The following is a 27,452-nucleotide window of genomic DNA, read 5'->3' on the forward strand; positions in this document are numbered from 1 at the left end:
GCTGTGTCCAGGCCCAGGAGCCTTAGCACTGTGCTGTGATGTCACTCAATACCACTGACATCACTAGGTGTAAACAACATCTCTCCTTTGCTGTGTATGTGACTATGGAGCTGTTTGGTGATGTCGTCTATTATGGCCTTCATAGAAGCAACAGGAGATTGTTGCATCCATCTAGAACCCTCAGAACTACAGTGCTATGATGTCACTCACTTCCACAGGCCTTGCAGAGTGTAAACAACAACAACCCAGCTTTGTTGTGTATGTAACCATAGGGATTTGTGATGTCACCTAGAACCTTCACAGCAGCGACAGCTTTATGAGGAGCATCAGCACTGCTCTGCCTGAGCAGAACCATCACCGCCATAGGTTGTCAAATAACCCGGATTTAACCCACACAGGTAAGTCCAATGGGGTGCAGGCATGTCCTCTATGCTTACAGCTTCCCGTGGGTGTTGGTTTGATACCGTTTGGGGACAGCCAAGGAGGCATCTGCAGGCAACAAAGGTAGGTGTGTGCTTGTGTGTGTGTTTCCTATGCAGATCCTAAGCCCAGTGTCACATGCAAGTAGGAGGAGTAAGAAGGGGTTCCTGGCAAATCCGGGTTATGGATTGCATTTAAAAAGGCCCCGTGGGAGTGCAATGGGCCCCTGTCTTGCTGCTTAGCAATAATGGTATGGGTTTAGGTTCTGCTGTGTGTACTGGTGGTTGACTGCCCCCCAGCCCAGAGTGTGCATGGAAAATTGTCTGGCAGCCTCCCTGACAGCAAGCAGTGATAGTGCCCATGAAGGGGACCTTGTTGGGCCCGCCCCTTTCACGGTTATCGCTTCTCGGCCTTTTGGCTAAGATCAAGTGTAGTATCTGTTCTTATCAGTTTAATATCTGATACGTCCCCTATCTGGGGACCATATATTAAATGGATTTTTGAGAACGGGGGCCGATTTCGAAGCTTGCTTCCGTCGCCCTATGCATTGACCCGATATGGCAGTATCTTCGGGTACAGTGCACCACCCCCTTACAGGGTTAAAAAGAAAGATTCCTACTTTCATTGCTACCTGCTTGCTGGCTAGCCAGCTAGCCAGCCCTGTGGGCCTTGCTGCTGCTGCTGCAGCCAAAAAACAAAAGGTGGTGCTGCTGCTGCTTCTGCTGCTTCTGCTTCTGCTTGTGTCTGGCCGCTGTTGGAGCGTCCAGGCACAGGACTTCTGCTGCTGCTGACTAAATGGCCTCCTTAATTGGATCATTTGAGTAGCCAGCACACCTGTGCAGGTAGGGCATGACATGATAGGCAGCTGCCTTGATAGCGGGTGGGTGCTGAATGTTCCTAATTGACAAAATAAGATTAATGCTTATGAAGAAATATAAAATCTCATCCCTTCCCCAATATCGCGCCACACCCCTACCCCTTAATTCCCTGGTTGAACTTGATGGACATATGTCTTTTTTCGACCGTACTAACTATGTAACTATGTAACATAACATGGGGGGGGTCTCCTGGCTGTTCACACAGGTGTGTCATTGCTGTACATTGACCATGCATTGCTTCTGTGGTATTGCAAAGGCAAAGACAAATGCTTCCAGCCATCCATATGCACTAATGGATTGGTCATCAGCTGGCTGTCTATGTCCCGCATCAATATAGACCAAAGTACAGAGGGTTAGGCTATGCTATTGTGCACCTACCTGATGCATCAGAAGGTGCGAGGCCCTTGCTAAATTCTGTGCACAGACTTTGAGATCTATACTTTAGACTGTATCTAAACCTGCTCCAACATGGACTGACATTCTGGCCTACTTTCAGCCGATGCGACTTGTCTGTCGCTGAACAGTCGCTTTTTATGTATTCAGCACCTATGTATAATGTTGTAAAAATGCTCTAGAAGCTAAAGTCGCAGAAATGTCACACATATTTGGCCTGCAACTTTCTGTGCGACAAATTCAGACAGGAAAAATCAGTATAAATCCTTAGAAAATTATCCCCCAGTGTCTCCATCTGCTGGCGGTATTGAATAAGCATTGCTGCACTGATGGGGTATGCATTAGACGAAAAAAAAGAAGAAAAAGAAGAATAATACGCCCAGAAAAGAGGCGAAAAGGAGAAAAACGTAAAAAAACGTGAAAAAAAAGTAAGAGGAAGAGAAGGGAAAAAAAGGTGGAAATGGGTTTAAAAGTGATTTCGGCGGAGAAATATATATATATATATATATATATATATATATATATATATATATATATATATACGCGCACACACACACATATATATAAACGTATTCTCCGTTGAGATATTGCAGCCGCTGCTGTGTCCAGGCCCAGGAGCCTTAGCACTGTGCTGTGATGTCACTCAATACCACTGACATCACTAGGTGTAAACAACATCTCTCCTTTGCTGTGTATGTGACTATGGAGCTGTTTGGTGATGTCGTCTATTATGGCCTTCATAGAAGCAACAGGAGATTGTTGCATCCATCTAGAACCCTCAGAACTACAGTGCTATGATGTCACTCACTTCCACAGGCCTTGCAGAGTGTAAACAACAACAACCCAGCTTTGTTGTGTATGTAACCATAGGGATTTGTGATGTCACCTAGAACCTTCACAGCAGCGGACAGCTTTATGAGGAGCATCAGCACTGCTCTGCCTGAGCAGAACCATCACCGCCATAGGTTGTCAAATAACCCGGATTTAACCCACACAGGTAAGTCCAATGGGGTGCAGGCATGTCCTCTATGCTTACAGCTTCCCGTGGGTGTTGGTTTGATACCGTTTGGGGACAGCCAAGGAGGCATCTGCAGGCAACAAAGGTAGGTGTGTGCTTGTGTGTGTGTTTCCTATGCAGATCCTAAGCCCAGTGTCACATGCAAGTAGGAGGAGTAAGAAGGGTTCCTGGCAAATCCGGGTTATGGATTGCATTTAAAAAGGCCCCGTGGGAGTGCAATGGGCCCCTGTCTTGCTGCTTAGCAATAATGGTATGGGTTTAGGTTCTGCTGTGTGTACTGGTGGTTGACTGCCCCCCAGCCCAGAGTGTGCATGGAAAATTGTCTGGCAGCCTCCCTGACAGCAAGCAGTGATAGTGCCCATGAAGGGGACCTTGTTGGGCCCGCCCCTTTCACGGTTATCGCTTCTCGGCCTTTTGGCTAAGATCAAGTGTAGTATCTGTTCTTATCAGTTTAATATCTGATACGTCCCCTATCTGGGGACCATATATTAAATGGATTTTTGAGAACGGGGGCCGATTTCGAAGCTTGCTTCCGTCGCCCTATGCATTGACCCGATATGGCAGTATCTTCGGGTACAGTGCACCACCCCCTTACAGGGTTAAAAAGAAAGATTCCTACTTTCATTGCTACCTGCTTGCTGGCTAGCCAGCTAGCCAGCCCTGTGGGCCTTGCTGCTGCTGCTGCAGCCAAAAAACAAAAGGTGGTGCTGCTGCTGCTTCTGCTGCTTCTGCTTCTGCTTGTGTCTGGCCGCTGTTGGAGCGTCCAGGCACAGGACTTCTGCTGCTGCTGACTAAATGGCCTCCTTAATTGGATCATTTGAGTAGCCAGCACACCTGTGCAGGTAGGGCATGACATGATAGGCAGCTGCCTTGATAGCGGGTGGGTGCTGAATGTTCCTAATTGACAAAATAAGATTAATGCTTATGAAGAAATATAAAATCTCATCCCTTCCCCAATATCGCGCCACACCCCTACCCCTTAATTCCCTGGTTGAACTTGATGGACATATGTCTTTTTTCGACCGTACTAACTATGTAACTATGTAACATAACATGGGGGGGGTCTCCTGGCTGTTCACACAGGTGTGTCATTGCTGTACATTGACCATGCATTGCTTCTGTGGTATTGCAAAGGCAAAGACAAATGCTTCCAGCCATCCATTGCACTAATGGATTGGTCATCAGCTGGCTGTCTATGTCCCGCATCAATATAGACCAAAGTACAGAGGGTTAGGCTATGCTATTGTGCACCTACCTGATGCATCAGAAGGTGCGAGGCCCTTGCTAAATTCTGTGCACAGACTTTGAGATCTATACTTTAGACTGTATCTAAACCTGCTCCAACATGGACTGACATTCTGGCCTACTTTCAGCCGATGCGACTTGTCTGTCGCTGAACAGTCGCTTTTTATGTATTCAGCACCTATGTATAATGTTGTAAAAATGCTCTAGAAGCTAAAGTCGCAGAAATGTCACACATATTTGGCCTGCAACTTTCTGTGCGACAAATTCAGACAGGAAAAATCAGTATAAATCCTTAGAAAATTATCCCCCAGTGTCTCCATCTGCTGGCGGTATTGAATAAGCATTGCTGCACTGATGGGGTATGCATTAGACGAAAAAAAAGAAGAAAAAGAAGAATAATACGCCCAGAAAAGAGGCGAAAAGGAGAAAAACGTAAAAAAACGTGAAAAAAAAGTAAGAGGAAGAGAAGGGAAAAAAAGGTGGAAATGGGTTTAAAAGTGATTTCGGCGGAGAAATATATATATATATATATATATATATATATATATATATATATATACGCGCACACACACACATATATATAAACGTATTCTCCGTTGAGATATTGCAGCCGCTGCTGTGTCCAGGCCCAGGAGCCTTAGCACTGTGCTGTGATGTCACTCAATACCACTGACATCACTAGGTGTAAACAACATCTCTCCTTTGCTGTGTATGTGACTATGGAGCTGTTTGGTGATGTCGTCTATTATGGCCTTCATAGAAGCAACAGGAGATTGTTGCATCCATCTAGAACCCTCAGAACTACAGTGCTATGATGTCACTCACTTCCACAGGCCTTGCAGAGTGTAAACAACAACAACCCAGCTTTGTTGTGTATGTAACCATAGGGATTTGTGATGTCACCTAGAACCTTCACAGCAGCGACAGCTTTATGAGGAGCATCAGCACTGCTCTGCCTGAGCAGAACCATCACCGCCATAGGTTGTCAAATAACCCGGATTTAACCCACACAGGTAAGTCCAATGGGGTGCAGGCATGTCCTCTATGCTTACAGCTTCCCGTGGGTGTTGGTTTGATACCGTTTGGGGACAGCCAAGGAGGCATCTGCAGGCAACAAAGGTAGGTGTGTGCTTGTGTGTGTGTTTCCTATGCAGATCCTAAGCCCAGTGTCACATGCAAGTAGGAGGAGTAAGAAGGGTTCCTGGCAAATCCGGGTTATGGATTGCATTTAAAAAGGCCCCGTGGGAGTGCAATGGGCCCCTGTCTTGCTGCTTAGCAATAATGGTATGGGTTTAGGTTCTGCTGTGTGTACTGGTGGTTGACTGCCCCCCAGCCCAGAGTGTGCATGGAAAATTGTCTGGCAGCCTCCCTGACAGCAAGCAGTGATAGTGCCCATGAAGGGGACCTTGTTGGGCCCGCCCCTTTCACGGTTATCGCTTCTCGGCCTTTTGGCTAAGATCAAGTGTAGTATCTGTTCTTATCAGTTTAATATCTGATACGTCCCCTATCTGGGGACCATATATTAAATGGATTTTTGAGAACGGGGGCCGATTTCGAAGCTTGCTTCCGTCGCCCTATGCATTGACCCGATATGGCAGTATCTTCGGGTACAGTGCACCACCCCCTTACAGGGTTAAAAAGAAAGATTCCTACTTTCATTGCTACCTGCTTGCTGGCTAGCCAGCTAGCCAGCCCTGTGGGCCTTGCTGCTGCTGCTGCAGCCAAAAAACAAAAGGTGGTGCTGCTGCTGCTTCTGCTGCTTCTGCTTCTGCTTGTGTCTGGCCGCTGTTGGAGCGTCCAGGCACAGGACTTCTGCTGCTGCTGACTAAATGGCCTCCTTAATTGGATCATTTGAGTAGCCAGCACACCTGTGCAGGTAGGGCATGACATGATAGGCAGCTGCCTTGATAGCGGGTGGGTGCTGAATGTTCCTAATTGACAAAATAAGATTAATGCTTATGAAGAAATATAAAATCTCATCCCTTCCCCAATATCGCGCCACACCCCCTACCCCTTAATTCCCTGGTTGAACTTGATGGACATATGTCTTTTTTCGACCGTACTAACTATGTAACTATGTAACATAACATGGGGGGGGTCTCCTGGCTGTTCACACAGGTGTGTCATTGCTGTACATTGACCATGCATTGCTTCTGTGGTATTGCAAAGGCAAAGACAAATGCTTCCAGCCATCCATTGCACTAATGGATTGGTCATCAGCTGGCTGTCTATGTCCCGCATCAATATAGACCAAAGTACAGAGGGTTAGGCTATGCTATTGTGCACCTACCTGATGCATCAGAAGGTGCGAGGCCCTTGCTGCACAGACTTTGAGATCTATACTTTAGACTGTATCTAAACCTGCTCCAACATGGACTGACATTCTGGCCTACTTTCAGCCGATGCGACTTGTCTGTCGCTGAACAGTCGCTTTTTATGTTTTCAGCACCTATGTATAATGTTGTAAAAATGCTCTAGAAGCTAAAGTCGCAGAAATGTCACACATATTTGGCCTGCAACTTTCTGTGCGACAAATTCAGACAGGAAAAATCAGTATAAATCCTTAGAAAATTATCCCCCAGTGTCTCCATCTGCTGGCGGTATTGAATAAGCATTGCTGCACTGATGGGGTATGCATTAGACGAAAAAAAAGAAGAAAAAGAAGAATAATACGCCCAGAAAAGAGGCGAAAAGGAGAAAAACGTAAAAAAACGTGAAAAAAAAGTAAGAGGAAGAGAAGGGAAAAAAAGGTGGAAATGGGTTTAAAAGTGATTTCGGCGGAGAAATATATATATATATATATATATATATATATATATATATATACGCGCACACACACACATATATATAAACGTATTCTCCGTTGAGATATTGCAGCCGCTGCTGTGTCCAGGCCCAGGAGCCTTAGCACTGTGCTGTGATGTCACTCAATACCACTGACATCACTAGGTGTAAACAACATCTCTCCTTTGCTGTGTATGTGACTATGGAGCTGTTTGGTGATGTCGTCTATTATGGCCTTCATAGAAGCAACAGGAGATTGTTGCATCCATCTAGAACCCTCAGAACTACAGTGCTATGATGTCACTCACTTCCACAGGCCTTGCAGAGTGTAAACAACAACAACCCAGCTTTGTTGTGTATGTAACCATAGGGATTTGTGATGTCACCTAGAACCTTCACAGCAGCGACAGCTTTATGAGGAGCATCAGCACTGCTCTGCCTGAGCAGAACCATCACCGCCATAGGTTGTCAAATAACCCGGATTTAACCCACACAGGTAAGTCCAATGGGGTGCAGGCATGTCCTCTATGCTTACAGCTTCCCGTGGGTGTTGGTTTGATACCGTTTGGGGACAGCCAAGGAGGCATCTGCAGGCAACAAAGGTAGGTGTGTGCTTGTATGTGTGTTTCCTATGCAGATCCTAAGCCCAGTGTCACATGCAAGTAGGAGGAGTAAGAAGGGTTCCTGGCAAATCCGGGTTATGGATTGCATTTAAAAAGGCCCCGTGGGAGTGCAATGGGCCCCTGTCTTGCTGCTTAGCAATAATGGTATGGGTTTAGGTTCTGCTGTGTGTACTGGTGGTTGACTGCCCCCCAGCCCAGAGTTTGCATGGAAAATTGTCTGGCAGCCTCCCTGACAGCAAGCAGTGATAGTGCCCATGAAGGGGACCTTGTTGGGCCCGCCCCTTTCACGGTTATCGCTTCTCGGCCTTTTGGCTAAGATCAAGTGTAGTAATACAGGAGATCTGGTCAGAAGGTACTCGGGTACCCCTCTCCTCGGCCTTGTGGGATCGCCCAGGTTTATTGCCTGGGCTTCACCCACTTGTTGCTATTGGGGAGAGGGCTTAGTCCCAGGGTAACGGGTTGCGATCGCCTCTCAAAGCCTTTGGGTGGAGAGAGGTTTGAGCGAATTGGCTGGTTGGTTGGAGCGGAGAGAACCAGACCAAAACACGAATGAACCATGGATGAAGATCTAGATCCTGGTTCGGTACCGGCTTATGCCCGGATTAAACACACTGTGCGGGTCATTCTCACAGGTGATGCGGCGGATGCACGTGGCATGAGGTTCGTGATAGAGGACGTGCTCGACAAGATTCTTAATGTTCGTAAGCGAGAGATTTTGGCCATCCAGGATTACCCTAAGCGGAGGATCTACGACTGCACTTTCATAGGGGAAGGCGTATTCTTAGATGCAGTAATGAAAATTCCAAAGCAAGATGATCCGAGGCTTAAGGGTATCCAAATTGTCGAGCACGTCCTAGATGAAACCAAGTTGATTGTCGTGAAGATGTACTCCCCTTTTGTAAATCAGAGAGAGATCGATGGGTTCCTGGCAGCCTACTTTAAAAAGGTGGAGTTCAGAGGAAAAATCATGAACGACTGTGGTGTCTGGACCTCAAAATGGCGATATCAAGTCACGTGCAACAAAGACCCCACCCTCCCAGGGGGGATACTATTACCGCCTGCTCGTTTTAAATTAAACAATGTGTGTGGCGACCTCTTTTTTGCGGGAATGCCAAACTTCTGCAGAAGGTGCCAACGTTATGGGCACATAAAGGAAAATTGTGAAAGTTCCTGTAAGAAATGTGGAAGCATGCAACATGAAACAGAAAAATGTGATAAGGGTTTGAGATGTAATTTTTGCCGTCACTTTGGTCACATGTATGCTTTCTGTCCCCACAGACCAAAAAAAACCACAGAACAGCAAGGGCAACCCAAGAGAGACGTCCGGAGACCAGCCTGGGGAAAAGCCAGAGAGGAGGAGCACCCCCCACAAGAAGAGGTAAGCTGTGAGATGGAGACCACGGCCCCCCCAAAAGAACCCCAGGAGAAAGAGGCACAGGTGGAAAGGGGGACCCCAAATGAGAGGAGGCCGGGGAAGAGAAATGCGAGAGGGGATCGGGCAGATACCTCAGAGAAGGTGGAAGAGCGAGAGGTGCCCGATTCCACCCCGGAAGGTCCTCCTGCTCGGGGTCCCCCTGAGTGTGAAAACCCGGACGGAGTAGCAAAGGTGAAAAGACGAAGGGGCTCCAAAGGGCGTCCGGACTCGGAGGTGGTCCAGGAGGAGCAGATGGAAGTTCCTGTCGTGACGGGGGCTCCAAGTGAAGCTCCTCCACAGGTCCCAGTGGTGGATACCCCTCCTCCTCCCAGCCAGGAGGAGGTTTCAGGGGTGACCATCTCCGAGGTCCCGGAAACGGACCTAAGTACGCACCCGACCCCTATGGAGGGGCAAGAGGTGGACGCCGAAAAAGAGAATGGAGCCCAGAAGCTGTTCTTACCAATGTACTCCGTCTATACACCTGTGGTCTTGGAAGAGGGGGGCTGCTCGAGCGATGGTGGTTCCTCTCCGGCTTCCTCTATGTGTACGGTAGAGTCAGAGGTGGGGGGTAACGAGAGCTCCAGTGCGCAATCTGGTTTTTAGTTTTGTTATCTGAGCCTCCCTTTTTTTTACATCTCCAATGGCTGAGTTGTCCGGATTGTCTATGAATGTAAGAAGTATAAGTTCACGAGCGAAACGGGTTGCCCTTTTTAACTACTTGTCTATTTTTGCTGCTTCTGTGGTTTTCCTGCAGGAGTGCGGCATCCCGCATAGTTTAAATTATGAAAAGTATAAAAAAGATTGGGTACACGGTCCATCAGTCTGGTCTGGATCTAACGAATCCAGATCAGCAGGGGTCGCCATACTTTTTAAAGGAAATGCTTTTATTGATTTTATTCATGAGATTTTACCAGGCAGAATTTTATTGGTTAAAGCTTTTATTGATGGTATTAAATGGCAGTTTTTAAATTTTTATGGTTCACCCAATAAAAATGATAGAGCACGGATGTTAGAGATTTTACCCCTTTTTATCAATGATTCTGAACCTCTTATTTTAGCAGGTGATTTTAATTGTATTTTAAGGGGGGAGCACCGTTTTACCAATTCAGTAAGTAGAAACTATGATAAAACATCTTCTATGTTAAAAAATATGATTATTGATTTTAGACTTACTGATGTTTTTAAGAAATGCAATAGTATTTTACCAGAAAGAGACGGTGTGACCTGGAGCAACGCAAACTGCAGCTCCAGGATCGATTTTATCTTCTGTTCTTATCAAGTACTGCCTTTTAAGTGTGATGTTTTAACCAATGTTTTTTCTGATCACAAACTTTTATCTTTTAAGGTGAAGAGTGATTTTAGAAAAAAGACTGGGAGGAATGCCTGGAAGATGAATGTATCCCTTTTAGAAGATCCGCAGGTTTTATCCGATTTTATCAACTTCTACAAGGACTGCAGACGGGTAAGAGATCCTAACACTCCCATCAGTATATGGTGGGAGAAAATGAAAATAAAAATAAAAGAGTTTTTTATTAGAGTAGGGATCTCTAGAGCTAAAGAGAAGCGTGAGTTTTACTCCCTTCTAAATACCCGTCTGCAAACCCTGTACAAATTCAGAGACAATGGTATAGAGGTTTATAGAGAAATTACTGACTTAAAAAAAGAAATAAAACAGTGCCTGGAGCAGAAGGGAAAAGAGATAATTTTCAGATCCAAAATAAAGCACCTTGAAGAGAACGAGACCTGCTCCAGGTACTTTTTTAAGAAAGTAACGGATAAAAAGGTTTTCATTGATAATATACAAGGAGAAAAAGATGTACAGGGTATTTTAAAAAGGGTACATTCATTTTATGCGGATCTTTTTAATACAAAAAATATTGATATTGATTTTATGAATGACTCATTGAAGGAGATTACCAATGTTTTAGACCCTGTGTCCCAGTCTCTTTTACAGAGGGAGATCTCGGAACAGGAGGTTTTAGAGACGATCAGGAGTTTTAAATCCGGTAAGGTGCCTGGTCCTGACGGTATACCCATTGAGTTTTATGTCATTTTTTATGGTGTTTTAAAAGATGACCTTTTTTCCCTTTTTACAGAAGTATTTAAAACAAAAGCCCTCCCAGGTTCATGGAGGAAGGGTGATGTCTCCCTGCTGTTCAAAAAGGGAGACCGGTCAGATCTAAAGAACTGGAGACCAATCACCCTCCTCAACTGTGACTACAAAGTGATGGCAAAACTGTGCGCAAATAGATTAAAAAGTGTAATAGAGAAAATAATCCATTCAAATCAGGTCTGTGGGGTGCCTGGGAGGAGCATATGGGAAAATCTTAACCTTTTAAAAGATGTGATTAGTGACACAAAGTCTAGAAACGGAAAACTAGCCATTTTATCCTTAGACTTCGAGAAGGCTTTTGACAGAGTGTCACATTTTTATCTTTTTAAGGTTTTAGAGAAAATGGGTATACCTGAAGGCTTTTTATTGTCTCTTAAGGCCTTTTATAAAAACTGCACAAGCAAGATTTTAGTTAACGGTTTTAAGACACAGGATGTGATTTTAAATTCCGGAGTGAAGCAGGGGTGTCCTTTGTCCCCACTACTTTTCATATGTGCGCTTGAGCCTCTACTATGCACCTTGAGGAGAGATAAGCAAATAAGAGGGGTCCCCCTGCCGGGAGGAGGGGGACTAGAGGCTAAAGTAGTGGGGTACATGGACGATGTGGCAGTGCTCGGAAGGGACACCCCATCGCTTCAAAAAGCCCTAAAGCAAATTGAATTTTTTTGTTGTGCCTCCGGTTTTAAGGTAAATTTTAATAAAAGCAGTGTTTTAAATATAGGAGGACTGTTTTTAAGGGATTTACCCATTCCTGTGTCTGAGTCTGTGCAGATTTTAGGGGTCTCCTTCAGTGAGTCAAACAATGGTTTTAATAGCTGGGACTTGGTGGCTCAAAAAATAAACACAAAAATTTGTATGTGGAACATGAGAAAGCTAACGATGGAGGGGAAGGTTTTAGTTACAAAGATGGTGATTTTACCCATTTTATTGTATCTTGGCATGGTCTTTCCACCCCCCGAAATGATTTTAAATAAAATTATTAAAGCATGTTTTACCTTTTTATGGAGCTCCAAGAGTGAAAAATTGAGAAGAGAGATCGTCATGATGCCAAAAGGTATGGGTGGAAAGGACTTCCCCGACATCAGGGCGTTCCTTTTTACCAAGTTTTTTAGCATGTGTGTTAGCACACTTTTTAAGGATAGTTACTGGTCATATTTTATCCGTTTTAATACAGGTTTTTTTATGAGGAGGAATGGGTGGTTTAAAACTGTTTTAAGCTGTCCTTATGCTTTTAATCTTCCCCAACAATACAAGATTTTAGAGAAAATTTTCAACTTGTACAACTTTAACGGAAAAAGTATTAATGAAGTAACTAATAGCAAAAAAATGTTAAAATATATTAAAGAAAGTGGTTTTATTACCCCTGTGAATAATTTTAATGAAGAGAAATGCAGGAAAATATGGAAGATGGCAAATATGATTTATCTTTTTAATTCACAGAAAGATCTGGCCTGGAGCTGCATACACGAGTGTCTTCCATGCCGGGCATTCCAGCACCGAAGAAGGATGGCCAACACTGCAGTATGCCCGAGGGAGGGCTGCCAGGAACCCGAGACCGTGTACCACCTTTTCTGGACTTGTTTTTATGCAAAAAGGATATGGACTAAAATACTCCCTCTGGTGAAGAAGATAACAGAAATAAAGGACTTAAACTCTGCAGCTGTTTTTTATGGATGTCTGGAATGCCCAATACGGACTCAAGAGACAATGGCATGGAAGATCATAAACTGTGTTAAAGCAGCTCTATGGAATGCCAGAAACATTTTACTTTTTAAACATGAGATTTTATCTGTGAATGATGTTTTAGCTCTTTGTTTTAGTGATATGTACCAGTACTTTTTATTAGACAAGAAATATTATCCTTTATTAGCTAGAAAATGGTATTTTAATGAATGGAACGCCCTTTTGTAAAGCCACCAAGTGCCCATTTTAAGTGTATTATGATTGTATTTATGTGAACTTTTATTGTTATATGTGATTTTATTATCAAAATTTGTTTTTATTGAAAAAAAATTATATTTATAAATCGTAATGCACTTTGTAAAATGTTATGAATTCTAAATAAAAAGATACCCCTCAGGGGTAGCCAAGTTAAAAAAAAAAAAATCTGTTCTTATCAGTTTAATATCTGATACGTCCCCTATCTGGGGACCATATATTAAATGGATTTTTGAGAACGGGGGCCGATTTCGAAGCTTGCTTCCGTCGCCCTATGCATTGACCCGATATGGCAGTATCTTCGGGTACAGTGCACCACCCCCTTACAGGGTTAAAAAGAAAGATTCCTACTTTCATTGCTACCTGCTTGCTGGCTAGCCAGCTAGCCAGCCCTGTGGGCCTTGCTGCTGCTGCTGCAGCCAAAAAACAAAAGGTGGTGCTGCTGCTGCTTCTGCTGCTTCTGCTTCTGCTTGTGTCTGGCCGCTGTTGGAGCGTCCAGGCACAGGACTTCTGCTGCTGCTGACTAAATGGCCTCCTTAATTGGATCATTTGAGTAGCCAGCACACCTGTGCAGGTAGGGCATGACATGATAGGCAGCTGCCTTGATAGCGGGTGGGTGCTGAATGTTCCTAATTGACAAAATAAGATTAATGCTTATGAAGAAATATAAAATCTCATCCCTTCCCCAATATCGCGCCACACCCCTACCCCTTAATTCCCTGGTTGAACTTGATGGACATATGTCTTTTTTCGACCGTACTAACTATGTAACTATGTAACATAACATGGGGGGGGTCTCCTGGCTGTTCACACAGGTGTGTCATTGCTGTACATTGACCATGCATTGCTTCTGTGGTATTGCAAAGGCAAAGACAAATGCTTCCAGCCATCCATTGCACTAATGGATTGGTCATCAGCTGGCTGTCTATGTCCCGCATCAATATAGACCAAAGTACAGAGGGTTAGGCTATGCTATTGTGCACCTACCTGATGCATCAGAAGGTGCGAGGCCCTTGCTAAATTCTGTGCACAGACTTTGAGATCTATACTTTAGACTGTATCTAAACCTGCTCCAACATGGACTGACATTCTGGCCTACTTTCAGCCGATGCGACTTGTCTGTCGCTGAACAGTCGCTTTTTATGTATTCAGCACCTATGTATAATGTTGTAAAAATGCTCTAGAAGCTAAAGTCGCAGAAATGTCACACATATTTGGCCTGCAACTTTCTGTGCGACAAATTCAGACAGGAAAAATCAGTATAAATCCTTAGAAAATTATCCCCCAGTGTCTCCATCTGCTGGCGGTATTGAATAAGCATTGCTGCACTGATGGGGTATGCATTAGACAAAAAAAAAGAAGAAAAAGAAGAATAATACGCCCAGAAAAGAGGCGAAAAGGAGAAAAACGTAAAAAAACGTGAAAAAAAAGTAAGAGGAAGAGAAGGGAAAAAAAGGTGGAAATGGGTTTAAAAGTGATTTCGGCGGAGAAATATATATATATATATATATATATATATATATATATATATATATACGCGCACACACACACATATATATAAACGTATTCTCCGTTGAGATATTGCAGCCGCTGCTGTGTCCAGGCCCAGGAGCCTTAGCACTGTGCTGTGATGTCACTCAATACCACTGACATCACTAGGTGTAAACAACATCTCTCCTTTGCTGTGTATGTGACTATGGAGCTGTTTGGTGATGTCGTCTATTATGGCCTTCATAGAAGCAACAGGAGATTGTTGCATCCATCTAGAACCCTCAGAACTACAGTGCTATGATGTCACTCACTTCCACAGGCCTTGCAGAGTGTAAACAACAACAACCCAGCTTTGTTGTGTATGTAACCATAGGGATTTGTGATGTCACCTAGAACCTTCACAGCAGCGACAGCTTTATGAGGAGCATCAGCACTGCTCTGCCTGAGCAGAACCATCACCGCCATAGGTTGTCAAATAACCCGGATTTAACCCACACAGGTAAGTCCAATGGGGTGCAGGCATGTCCTCTATGCTTACAGCTTCCCGTGGGTGTTGGTTTGATACCGTTTGGGGACAGCCAAGGAGGCATCTGCAGGCAACAAAGGTAGGTGTGTGCTTGTGTGTGTGTTTCCTATGCAGATCCTAAGCCCAGTGTCACATGCAAGTAGGAGGAGTAAGAAGGGTTCCTGGCAAATCCGGGTTATGGATTGCATTTAAAAAGGCCCCGTGGGAGTGCAATGGGCCCCTGTCTTGCTGCTTAGCAATAATGGTATGGGTTTAGGTTCTGCTGTGTGTACTGGTGGTTGACTGCCCCCCAGCCCAGAGTGTGCATGGAAAATTGTCTGGCAGCCTCCCTGACAGCAAGCAGTGATAGTGCCCATGAAGGGGACCTTGTTGGGCCCGCCCCTTTCACGGTTATCGCTTCTCGGCCTTTTGGCTAAGATCAAGTGTAGTATCTGTTCTTATCAGTTTAATATCTGATACGTCCCCTATCTGGGGACCATATATTAAATGGATTTTTGAGAACGGGGGCCGATTTCGAAGCTTGCTTCCGTCGCCCTATGCATTGACCCGATATGGCAGTATCTTCGGGTACAGTGCACCACCCCCTTACAGGGTTAAAAAGAAAGATTCCTACTTTCATTGCTACCTGCTTGCCAGCTAGCCAGCCCTGTGGGCCTTGCTGCTGCTGCTGCAGCCAAAAAACAAAAGGTGGTGCTGCTGCTGCTTCTGCTGCTTCTGCTTCTGCTTGTGTCTGGCCGCTGTTGGAACGTCCAGGCACAGGACTTCTGCTGCTGCTGACTAAATGGCCTCCTTAATTGGATCATTTGAGTAGCCAGCACACCTGTGCAGGTAGGGCATGACATGATAGGCAGCTGCCTTGATAGCGGGTGGGTGCTGAATGTTCCTAATTGACAAAATAAGATTAATGCTTATGAAGAAATATAAAATCTCATCCCTTCCCCAATATCGCGCCACACCCCTACCCCTTAATTCCCTGGTTGAACTTGATGGACATATGTCTTTTTTCGACCGTACTAACTATGTAACTATGTAACATAACATGGGGGGGGTCTCCTGGCTGTTCACACAGGTGTGTCATTGCTGTACATTGACCATGCATTGCTTCTGTGGTATTGCAAAGGCAAAGACAAATGCTTCCAGCCATCCATTGCACTAATGGATTGGTCATCAGCTGGCTGTCTATGTCCCGCATCAATATAGACCAAAGTACAGAGGGTTAGGCTATGCTATTGTGCACCTACCTGATGCATCAGAAGGTGCGAGGCCCTTGCTAAATTCTGTGCACAGACTTTGAGATCTATACTTTAGACTGTATCTAAACCTGCTCCAACATGGACTGACATTCTGGCCTACTTTCAGCCGATGCGACTTGTCTGTCGCTGAACAGTCGCTTTTTATGTATTCAGCACCTATGTATAATGTTGTAAAAATGCTCTAGAAGCTAAAGTCGCAGAAATGTCACACATATTTGGCCTGCAACTTTCTGTGCGACAAATTCAGACAGGAAAAATCAGTATAAATCCTTAGAAAATTATCCCCCAGTGTCTCCATCTGCTGGCGGTATTGAATAAGCATTGCTGCACTGATGGGGTATGCATTAGACGAAAAAAAAGAAGAAAAAGAAGAATAATACGCCCAGAAAAGAGGCGAAAAGGAGAAAAACGTAAAAAAACGTGAAAAAAAAGTAAGAGGAAGAGAAGGGAAAAAAAGGTGGAAATGGGTTTAAAAGTGATTTCGGCGGAGAAATATATATATATATATATATATATATATATATATATACGCGCACACACACACATATATATAAACGTATTCTCCGTTGAGATATTGCAGCCGCTGCTGTGTCCAGGCCCAGGAGCCTTAGCACTGTGCTGTGATGTCACTCAATACCACTGACATCACTAGGTGTAAACAACATCTCTCCTTTGCTGTGTATGTGACTATGGAGCTGTTTGGTGATGTCGTCTATTATGGCCTTCATAGAAGCAACAGGAGATTGTTGCATCCATCTAGAACCCTCAGAACTACAGTGCTATGATGTCACTCACTTCCACAGGCCTTGCAGAGTGTAAACAACAACAACCCAGCTTTGTTGTGTATGTAACCATAGGGATTTGTGATGTCACCTAGAACCTTCACAGCAGCGACAGCTTTATGAGGAGCATCAGCACTGCTCTGCCTGAGCAGAACCATCACCGCCATAGGTTGTCAAATAACCCGGATTTAACCCACACAGGTAAGTCCAATGGGGTGCAGGCATGTCCTCTATGCTTACAGCTTCCCGTGGGTGTTGGTTTGATACCGTTTGGGGACAGCCAAGGAGGCATCTGCAGGCAACAAAGGTAGGTGTGTGCTTGTGTGTGTGTTTCCTATGCAGATCCTAAGCCCAGTGTCACATGCAAGTAGGAGGAGTAAGAAGGGTTCCTGGAAAATCCGGGTTATGGATTGCATTTAAAAAGGCCCCGTGGGAGTGCAATGGGCCCCTGTCTTGCTGCTTAGCAATAATGGTATGGGTTTAGGTTCTGCTGTGTGTACTGGTGGTTGACTGCCCCCCAGCCCAGAGTGTGCATGGAAAATTGTCTGGCAGCCTCCCTGACAGCAAGCAGTGATAGTGCCCATGAAGGGGACCTTGTTGGGCCCGCCCCTTTCACGGTTATCGCTTCTCGGCCTTTTGGCTAAGATCAAGTGTAGTATCTGTTCTTATCAGTTTAATATCTGATACGTCCCCTATCTGGGGACCATATATTAAATGGATTTTTGAGAACGGGGGCCGATTTCGAAGCTTGCTTCCGTCGCCCTATGCATTGACCCGATATGGCAGTATCTTCGGGTACAGTGCACCACCCCCTTACAGGGTTAAAAAGAAAGATTCCTACTTTCATTGCTACCTGCTTGCTGGCTAGCCAGCTAGCCAGCCCTGTGGGCCTTGCTGCTGCTGCTGCAGCCAAAAAACAAAAGGTGGTGCTGCTGCTGCTTCTGCTGCTTCTGCTTCTGCTTGTGTCTGGCCGCTGTTGGAGCGTCCAGGCACAGGACTTCTGCTGCTGCTGACTAAATGGCCTCCTTAATTGGATCATTTGAGTAGCCAGCACACCTGTGCAGGTAGGGCATGACATGATAGGCAGCTGCCTTGATAGCGGGTGGGTGCTGAATGTTCCTAATTGACAAAATAAGATTAATGCTTATGAAGAAATATAAAATCTCATCCCTTCCCCAATATCGCGCCACACCCCTACCCCTTAATTCCCTGGTTGAACTTGATGGACATATGTCTTTTTTCGACCGTACTAACTATGTAACTATGTAACATAACATGGGGGGGGTCTCCTGGCTGTTCACACAGGTGTGTCATTGCTGTACATTGACCATGCATTGCTTCTGTGGTATTGCAAAGGCAAAGACAAATGCTTCCAGCCATCCATTGCACTAATGGATTGGTCATCAGCTGGCTGTCTATGTCCCGCATCAATATAGACCAAAGTACAGAGGGTTAGGCTATGCTATTGTGCACCTACCTGATGCATCAGAAGGTGCGAGGCCCTTGCTAAATTCTGTGCACAGACTTTGAGATCTATACTTTAGACTGTATCTAAACCTGCTCCAACATGGACTGACATTCTGGCCTACTTTCAGCCGATGCGACTTGTCTGTCGCTGAACAGTCGCTTTTTATGTATTCAGCACCTATGTATAATGTTGTAAAAATGCTCTAGAAGCTAAAGTCGCAGAAATGTCACACATATTTGGCCTGCAACTTTCTGTGCGACAAATTCAGACAGGAAAAATCAGTATAAATCCTTAGAAAATTATCCCCCAGTGTCTCCATCTGCTGGCGGTATTGAATAAGCATTGCTGCACTGATGGGGTATGCATTAGACGAAAAAAAAGAAGAAAAAGAAGAATAATACGCCCAGAAAAGAGGCGAAAAGGAGAAAAACGTAAAAAAACGTGAAAAAAAAGTAAGAGGAAGAGAAGGGAAAAAAAGGTGGAAATGGGTTTAAAAGTGATTTCGGCGGAGAAATATATATATATATATATATATATATATATATATATATATATACGCGCACACACACACATATATATAAACGTATTCTCCGTTGAGATATTGCAGCCGCTGCTGTGTCCAGGCCCAGGAGCCTTAGCACTGTGCTGTGATGTCACTCAATACCACTGACATCACTAGGTGTAAACAACATCTCTCCTTTGCTGTGTATGTGACTATGGAGCTGTTTGGTGATGTCGTCTATTATGGCCTTCATAGAAGCAACAGGAGATTGTTGCATCCATCTAGAACCCTCAGAACTACAGTGCTATGATGTCACTCACTTCCACAGGCCTTGCAGAGTGTAAACAACAACAACCCAGCTTTGTTGTGTATGTAACCATAGGGATTTGTGATGTCACCTAGAACCTTCACAGCAGCGACAGCTTTATGAGGAGCATCAGCACTGCTCTGCCTGAGCAGAACCATCACCGCCATAGGTTGTCAAATAACCCGGATTTAACCCACACAGGTAAGTCCAATGGGGTGCAGGCATGTCCTCTATGCTTACAGCTTCCCGTGGGTGTTGGTTTGATACCGTTTGGGGACAGCCAAGGAGGCATCTGCAGGCAACAAAGGTAGGTGTGTGCTTGTGTGTGTGTTTCCTATGCAGATCCTAAGCCCAGTGTCACATGCAAGTAGGAGGAGTAAGAAGGGTTCCTGGCAAATCCGGGTTATGGATTGCATTTAAAAAGGCCCCGTGGGAGTGCAATGGACCCCTGTCTTGCTGCTTAGCAATAATGGTATGGGTTTAGGTTCTGCTGTGTGTACTGGTGGTTGACTGCCCCCCAGCCCAGAGTGTGCATGGAAAATTGTCTGGCAGCCTCCCTGACAGCAAGCAGTGATAGTGCCCATGAAGGGGACCTTGTTGGGCCCGCCCCTTTCACGGTTATCGCTTCTCGGCCTTTTGGCTAAGATCAAGTGTAGTATCTGTTCTTATCAGTTTAATATCTGATACGTCCCCTATCTGGGGACCATATATTAAATGGATTTTTGAGAACGGGGGCCGATTTCGAAGCTTGCTTCCGTCGCCCTATGCATTGACCCGATATGGCAGTATCTTCGGGTACAGTGCACCACCCCCTTACAGGGTTAAAAAGAAAGATTCCTACTTTCATTGCTACCTGCTTGCTGGCTAGCCAGCTAGCCAGCCCTGTGGGCCTTGCTGCTGCTGCTGCAGCCAAAAAACAAAAGGTGGTGCTGCTGCTGCTTCTGCTGCTTCTGCTTCTGCTTGTGTCTGGCCGCTGTTGGAGCGTCCAGGCACAGGACTTCTGCTGCTGCTGACTAAATGGCCTCCTTAATTGGATCATTTGAGTAGCCAGCACACCTGTGCAGGTAGGGCATGACATGATAGGCAGCTGCCTTGATAGCGGGTGGGTGCTGAATGTTCCTAATTGACAAAATAAGATTAATGCTTATGAAGAAATATAAAATCTCATCCCTTCCCCAATATCGCGCCACACCCCTACCCCTTAATTCCCTGGTTGAACTTGATGGACATATGTCTTTTTTCGACCGTACTAACTATGTAACTATGTAACATAACATGGGGGGGGTCTCCTGGCTGTTCACACAGGTGTGTCATTGCTGTACATTGACCATGCATTGCTTCTGTGGTATTGCAAAGGCAAAGACAAATGCTTCCAGCCATCCATTGCACTAATGGATTGGTCATCAGCTGGCTGTCTATGTCCCGCATCAATATAGACCAAAGTACAGAGGGTTAGGCTATGCTATTGTGCACCTACCTGATGCATCAGAAGGTGCGAGGCCCTTGCTAAATTCTGTGCACAGACTTTGAGATCTATACTTTAGACTGTATCTAAACCTGCTCCAACATGGACTGACATTCTGGCCTACTTTCAGCCGATGCGACTTGTCTGTCGCTGAACAGTCGCTTTTTATGTATTCAGCACCTATGTATAATGTTGTAAAAATGCTCTAGAAGCTAAAGTCGCAGAAATGTCACACATATTTGGCCTGCAACTTTCTGTGCGACAAATTCAGACAGGAAAAATCAGTATAAATCCTTAGAAAATTATCCCCCAGTGTCTCCATCTGCTGGCGGTATTGAATAAGCATTGCTGCACTGATGGGGTATGCATTAGACGAAAAAAAAGAAGAAAAAGAAGAATAATACGCCCAGAAAAGAGGCGAAAAGGAGAAAAACGTAAAAAAACGTGAAAAAAAAGTAAGAGGAAGAGAAGGGAAAAAAAGGTGGAAATGGGTTTAAAAGTGATTTCGGCGGAGATATATATATATATATATATATATATATATATATATATATATATATATATATACGCGCACACACACACATATATATAACGTATTCTCCGTTGAGATATTGCAGCCGCTGCTGTGTCCAGGCCCAGGAGCCTTAGCACTGTGCTGTGATGTCACTCAATACCACTGACATCACTAGGTGTAAACAACATCTCTCCTTTGCTGTGTATGTGACTATGGAGCTGTTTGGTGATGTCGTCTATTATGGCCTTCATAGAAGCAACAGGAGATTGTTGCATCCATCTAGAACCCTCAGAACTACAGTGCTATGATGTCACTCACTTCCACAGGCCTTGCAGAGTGTAAACAACAACAACCCAGCTTTGTTGTGTATGTAACCATAGGGATTTGTGATGTCACCTAGAACCTTCACAGCAGCGACAGCTTTATGAGGAGCATCAGCACTGCTCTGCCTGAGCAGAACCATCACCGCCATAGGTTGTCAAATAACCCGGATTTAACGCACACAGGTAAGTCCAATGGGGTGCAGGCATGTCCTCTATGCTTACAGCTTCCCGTGGGTGTTGGTTTGATACCGTTTGGGGACAGCCAAGGAGGCATCTGCAGGCAACAAAGGTAGGTGTGTGCTTGTGTGTGTGTTTCCTATGCAGATCCTAAGCCCAGTGTCACATGCAAGTAGGAGGAGTAAGAAGGGTTCCTGGCAAATCCGGGTTATGGATTGCATTTAAAAAGGCCCCGTGGGAGTGCAATGGGCCCCTGTCTTGCTGCTTAGCAATAATGGTATGGGTTTAGGTTCTGCTGTGTGTACTGGTGGTTGACTGCCCCCCAGCCCAGAGTGTGCATGGAAAATTGTCTGGCAGCCTCCCTGACAGCAAGCAGTGATAGTGCCCATGAAGGGGACCTTGTTGGGCCCGCCCCTTTCACGGTTATCGCTTCTCGGCCTTTTGGCTAAGATCAAGTGTAGTATCTGTTCTTATCAGTTTAATATCTGATACGTCCCCTATCTGGGGACCATATATTAAATGGATTTTTGAGAACGGGGGCCGATTTCGAAGCTTGCTTCCGTCGCCCTATGCATTGACCCGATATGGCAGTATCTTCGGGTACAGTGCACCACCCCCTTACAGGGTTAAAAAGAAAGATTCCTACTTTCATTGCTACCTGCTTGCTGGCTAGCCAGCTAGCCAGCCCTGTGGGCCTTGCTGCTGCTGCTGCAGCCAAAAAACAAAAGGTGGTGCTGCTGCTGCTTCTGCTGCTTCTGCTTCTGCTTGTGTCTGGCCGCTGTTGGAGCGTCCAGGCACAGGACTTCTGCTGCTGCTGACTAAATGGCCTCCTTAATTGGATCATTTGAGTAGCCAGCACACCTGTGCAGGTAGGGCATGACATGATAGGCAGCTGCCTTGATAGCGGGTGGGTGCTGAATGTTCCTAATTGACAAAATAAGATTAATGCTTATGAAGAAATATAAAATCTCATCCCTTCCCCAATATCGCGCCACACCCCTACCCCTTAATTCCCTGGTTGAACTTGATGGACATATGTCTTTTTTCGACCGTACTAACTATGTAACTATGTAACATAACATGGGGGGGGTCTCCTGGCTGTTCACACAGGTGTGTCATTGCTGTACATTGACCATGCATTGCTTCTGTGGTATTGCAAAGGCAAAGACAAATGCTTCCAGCCATCCATTGCACTAATGGATTGGTCATCAGCTGGCTGTCTATGTCCCGCATCAATATAGACCAAAGTACAGAGGGTTAGGCTATGCTATTGTGCACCTACCTGATGCATCAGAAGGTGCGAGGCCCTTGCTAAATTCTGTGCACAGACTTTGAGATCTATACTTTAGACTGTATCTAAACCTGCTCCAACATGGACTGACATTCTGGCCTACTTTCAGCCGATGCGACTTGTCTGTCGCTGAACAGTCGCTTTTTATGTATTCAGCACCTATGTATAATGTTGTAAAAATGCTCTAGAAGCTAAAGTCGCAGAAATGTCACACATATTTGGCCTGCAACTTTCTGTGCGACAAATTCAGACAGGAAAAATCAGTATAAATCCTTAGAAAATTATCCCCCAGTGTCTCCATCTGCTGGCGGTATTGAATAAGCATTGCTGCACTGATGGGGTATGCATTAGACGAAAAAAAAGAAGAAAAAGAAGAATAATACGCCCAGAAAAGAGGCGAAAAGGAGAAAAACGTAAAAAAACGTGAAAAAAAAGTAAGAGGAAGAGAAGGGAAAAAAAGGTGGAAATGGGTTTAAAAGTGATTTCGGCGGAGAAATATATATATATATATATATATATATATATATATATATATATATATATATACGCGCACACACACACATATATATAAACGTATTCTCCGTTGAGATATTGCAGCCGCTGCTGTGTCCAGGCCCAGGAGCCTTAGCACTGTGCTGTGATGTCACTCAATACCACTGACATCACTAGGTGTAAACAACATCTCTCCTTTGCTGTGTATGTGACTATGGAGCTGTTTGGTGATGTCGTCTATTATGGCCTTCATAGAAGCAACAGGAGATTGTTGCATCCATCTAGAACCCTCAGAACTACAGTGCTATGATGTCACTCACTTCCACAGGCCTTGCAGAGTGTAAACAACAACAACCCAGCTTTGTTGTGTATGTAACCATAGGGATTTGTGATGTCACCTAGAACCTTCACAGCAGCGACAGCTTTATGAGGAGCATCAGCACTGCTCTGCCTGAGCAGAACCATCACCGCCATAGGTTGTCAAATAACCCGGATTTAACCCACACAGGTAAGTCCAATGGGGTGCAGGCATGTCCTCTATGCTTACAGCTTCCCGTGGGTGTTGGTTTGATACCGTTTGGGGACAGCCAAGGAGGCATCTGCAGGCAACAAAGGTAGGTGTGTGCTTGTGTGTGTGTTTCCTATGCAGATCCTAAGCCCAGTGTCACATGCAAGTAGGAGGAGTAAGAAGGGTTCCTGGCAAATCCGGGTTATGGATTGCATTTAAAAAGGCCCCGTGGGAGTGCAATGGGCCCCTGTCTTGCTGCTTAGCAATAATGGTATGGGTTTAGGTTCTGCTGTGTGTACTGGTGGTTGACTGCCCCCCAGCCCAGAGTGTGCATGGAAAATTGTCTGGCAGCCTCCCTGACAGCAAGCAGTGATAGTGCCCATGAAGGGGACCTTGTTGGGCCCGCCCCTTTCACGGTTATCGCTTCTCGGCCTTTTGGCTAAGATCAAGTGTAGTATCTGTTCTTATCAGTTTAATATCTGATACGTCCCCTATCTGGGGACCATATATTAAATGGATTTTTGAGAACGGGGGCCGATTTCGAAGCTTGCTTCCGTCGCCCTATGCATTGACCCGATATGGCAGTATCTTCGGGTACAGTGCACCACCCCCTTACAGGGTTAAAAAGAAAGATTCCTACTTTCATTGCTACCTGCTTGCTGGCTAGCCAGCTAGCCAGCCCTGTGGGCCTTGCTGCTGCTGCTGCAGCCAAAAAACAAAAGGTGGTGCTGCTGCTGCTTCTGCTTGTGTCTGGCCGCTGTTGGAGCGTCCAGGCACAGGACTTCTGCTGCTGCTGACTAAATGGCCTCCTTAATTGGATCATTTGAGTAGCCAGCACACCTGTGCAGGTAGGGCATGACATGATAGGCAGCTGCCTTGATAGCGGGTGGGTGCTGAATGTTCCTAATTGACAAAATAAGATTAATGCTTATGAAGAAATATAAAATCTCATCCCTTCCCCAATATCGCGCCACACCCCTACCCCTTAATTCCCTGGTTGAACTTGATGGACATATGTCTTTTTTCGACCGTACTAACTATGTAACTATGTAACATAACATGGGGGGGGTCTCCTGGCTGTTCACACAGGTGTGTCATTGCTGTACATTGACCATGCATTGCTTCTGTGGTATTGCAAAGGCAAAGACAAATGCTTCCAGCCATCCATTGCACTAATGGATTGGTCATCAGCTGGCTGTCTATGTCCCGCATCAATATAGACCAAAGTACAGAGGGTTAGGCTATGCTATTGTGCACCTACCTGATGCATCAGAAGGTGCGAGGCCCTTGCTAAATTCTGTGCACAGACTTTGAGATCTATACTTTAGACTGTATCTAAACCTGCTCCAACATGGACTGACATTCTGGCCTACTTTCAGCCGATGCGACTTGTCTGTCGCTGAACAGTCGCTTTTTATGTATTCAGCACCTATGTATAATGTTGTAAAAATGCTCTAGAAGCTAAAGTCGCAGAAATGTCACACATATTTGGCCTGCAACTTTCTGTGCGACAAATTCAGACAGGAAAAATCAGTATAAATCCTTAGAAAATTATCCCCCAGTGTCTCCATCTGCTGGCGGTATTGAATAAGCATTGCTGCACTGATGGGGTATGCATTAGACGAAAAAAAAGAAGAAAAAGAAGAATAATACGCCCAGAAAAGAGGCGAAAAGGAGAAAAACGTAAAAAAACGTGAAAAAAAAGTAAGAGGAAGAGAAGGGAAAAAAAGGTGGAAATGGGTTTAAAAGTGATTTCGGCGGAGAAATATATATATATATATATATATATATATATATATATATATATATACGCGCACACACACACATATATATAAACGTATTCTCCGTTGAGATATTGCAGCCGCTGCTGTGTCCAGGCCCAGGAGCCTTAGCACTGTGCTGTGATGTCACTCAATACCACTGACATCACTAGGTGTAAACAACATCTCTCCTTTGCTGTGTATGTGACTATGGAGCTGTTTGGTGATGTCGTCTATTATGGCCTTCATAGAAGCAACAGGAGATTGTTGCATCCATCTAGAACCCTCAGAACTACAGTGCTATGATGTCACTCACTTCCACAGGCCTTGCAGAGTGTAAACAACAACAACCCAGCTTTGTTGTGTATGTAACCATAGGGATTTGTGATGTCACCTAGAACCTTCACAGCAGCGACAGCTTTATGAGGAGCATCAGCACTGCTCTGCCTGAGCAGAACCATCACCGCCATAGGTTGTCAAATAACCCGGATTTAACCCACACAGGTAAGTCCAATGGGGTGCAGGCATGTCCTCTATGCTTACAGCTTCCCGTGGGTGTTGGTTTGATACCGTTTGGGGACAGCCAAGGAGGCATCTGCAGGCAACAAAGGTAGGTGTGTGCTTGTGTGTGTGTTTCCTATGCAGATCCTAAGCCCAGTGTCACATGCAAGTAGGAGGAGTAAGAAGGGTTCCTGGCAAATCCGGGTTATGGATTGCATTTAAAAAGGCCCCGTGGGAGTGCAATGGGCCCCTGTCTTGCTGCTTAGCAATAATGGTATGGGTTTAGGTTCTGCTGTGTGTACTGGTGGTTGACTGCCCCCCAGCCCAGAGTGTGCATGGAAAATTGTCTGGCAGCCTCCCTGACAGCAAGCAGTGATAGTGCCCATGAAGGGGACCTTGTTGGGCCCGCCCCTTTCACGGTTATCGCTTCTCGGCCTTTTGGCTAAGATCAAGTGTAGTATCTGTTCTTATCAGTTTAATATCTGATACGTCCCCTATCTGGGGACCATATATTAAATGGATTTTTGAGAACGGGGGCCGATTTCGAAGCTTGCTTCCGTCGCCCTATGCATTGACCCGATATGGCAGTATCTTCGGGTACAGTGCACCACCCCCTTACAGGGTTAAAAAGAAAGATTCCTACTTTCATTGCTACCTGCTTGCTGGCTAGCCAGCTAGCCAGCCCTGTGGGCCTTGCTGCTGCTGCTGCAGCCAAAAAACAAAAGGTGGTGCTGCTGCTGCTTCTGCTGCTTCTGCTTCTGCTTGTGTCTGGCCGCTGTTGGAGCGTCCAGGCACAGGACTTCTGCTGCTGCTGACTAAATGGCCTCCTTAATTGGATCATTTGAGTAGCCAGCACACCTGTGCAGGTAGGGCATGACATGATAGGCAGCTGCCTTGATAGCGGGTGGGTGCTGAATGTTCCTAATTGACAAAATAAGATTAATGCTTATGAAGAAATATAAAATCTCATCCCTTCCCCAATATCGCGCCACACCCCTACCCCTTAATTCCCTGGTTGAACTTGATGGACATATGTCTTTTTTCGACCGTACTAACTATGTAACTATGTAACATAACATGGGGGGGGGTCTCCTGGCTGTTCACACAGGTGTGTCATTGCTGTACATTGACCATGCATTGCTTCTGTGGTATTGCAAAGGCAAAGACAAATGCTTCCAGCCATCCATTGCACTAATGGATTGGTCATCAGCTGGCTGTCTATGTCCCGCATCAATATAGACCAAAGTACAGAGGGTTAGGCTATGC

At 45.2% G+C, this 27,452-nt stretch overlaps 10 non-coding genes and 1 pseudogene across 10 annotated transcripts; all 11 read left to right on the forward strand.

Annotated features, from left to right (window-relative positions):
* Positions 1–818: 818 nt before the first annotated feature.
* On the forward strand, positions 819–1,009 carry LOC130315938 (U2 spliceosomal RNA). The gene has a single exon (XR_008863351.1). It is a non-coding gene; the product is annotated as a U2 spliceosomal RNA (small nuclear RNA).
* A 2,098-nt stretch (positions 1,010–3,107) lies between these two features.
* On the forward strand, positions 3,108–3,298 carry LOC130315939 (U2 spliceosomal RNA). Its single transcript, XR_008863352.1, has one exon. It is a non-coding gene; the product is annotated as a U2 spliceosomal RNA (small nuclear RNA).
* A 2,088-nt stretch (positions 3,299–5,386) lies between these two features.
* LOC130315941 (U2 spliceosomal RNA) lies at positions 5,387–5,577 on the forward strand. The gene has a single exon (XR_008863354.1). It is a non-coding gene; the product is annotated as a U2 spliceosomal RNA (small nuclear RNA).
* A 2,076-nt stretch (positions 5,578–7,653) lies between these two features.
* On the forward strand, positions 7,654–7,786 carry LOC130315922 (U2 spliceosomal RNA; annotated as a pseudogene).
* A 5,171-nt stretch (positions 7,787–12,957) lies between these two features.
* On the forward strand, positions 12,958–13,147 carry LOC130315906 (U2 spliceosomal RNA). Its single transcript, XR_008863329.1, has one exon. It is a non-coding gene; the product is annotated as a U2 spliceosomal RNA (small nuclear RNA).
* A 2,088-nt stretch (positions 13,148–15,235) lies between these two features.
* LOC130315942 (U2 spliceosomal RNA) lies at positions 15,236–15,426 on the forward strand. Its single transcript, XR_008863355.1, has one exon. It is a non-coding gene; the product is annotated as a U2 spliceosomal RNA (small nuclear RNA).
* A 2,072-nt stretch (positions 15,427–17,498) lies between these two features.
* LOC130315944 (U2 spliceosomal RNA) lies at positions 17,499–17,689 on the forward strand. The gene has a single exon (XR_008863356.1). It is a non-coding gene; the product is annotated as a U2 spliceosomal RNA (small nuclear RNA).
* A 2,086-nt stretch (positions 17,690–19,775) lies between these two features.
* LOC130315945 (U2 spliceosomal RNA) lies at positions 19,776–19,966 on the forward strand. Its single transcript, XR_008863357.1, has one exon. It is a non-coding gene; the product is annotated as a U2 spliceosomal RNA (small nuclear RNA).
* Positions 19,967–22,059: 2,093 nt separating this feature from the next.
* Positions 22,060–22,250, forward strand: LOC130315946 (U2 spliceosomal RNA). The gene has a single exon (XR_008863358.1). It is a non-coding gene; the product is annotated as a U2 spliceosomal RNA (small nuclear RNA).
* A 2,094-nt stretch (positions 22,251–24,344) lies between these two features.
* Positions 24,345–24,535, forward strand: LOC130315947 (U2 spliceosomal RNA). The gene has a single exon (XR_008863359.1). It is a non-coding gene; the product is annotated as a U2 spliceosomal RNA (small nuclear RNA).
* A 2,073-nt stretch (positions 24,536–26,608) lies between these two features.
* Positions 26,609–26,799, forward strand: LOC130315948 (U2 spliceosomal RNA). Its single transcript, XR_008863360.1, has one exon. It is a non-coding gene; the product is annotated as a U2 spliceosomal RNA (small nuclear RNA).
* The last annotated feature ends 653 nt before the right edge of the window (positions 26,800–27,452 follow it).

Source organism: Hyla sarda, unplaced genomic scaffold (genome assembly GCF_029499605.1).
Source record: "Hyla sarda isolate aHylSar1 unplaced genomic scaffold, aHylSar1.hap1 scaffold_189, whole genome shotgun sequence".
Taxonomy (NCBI): Eukaryota; Metazoa; Chordata; class Amphibia; order Anura; family Hylidae; genus Hyla; species Hyla sarda.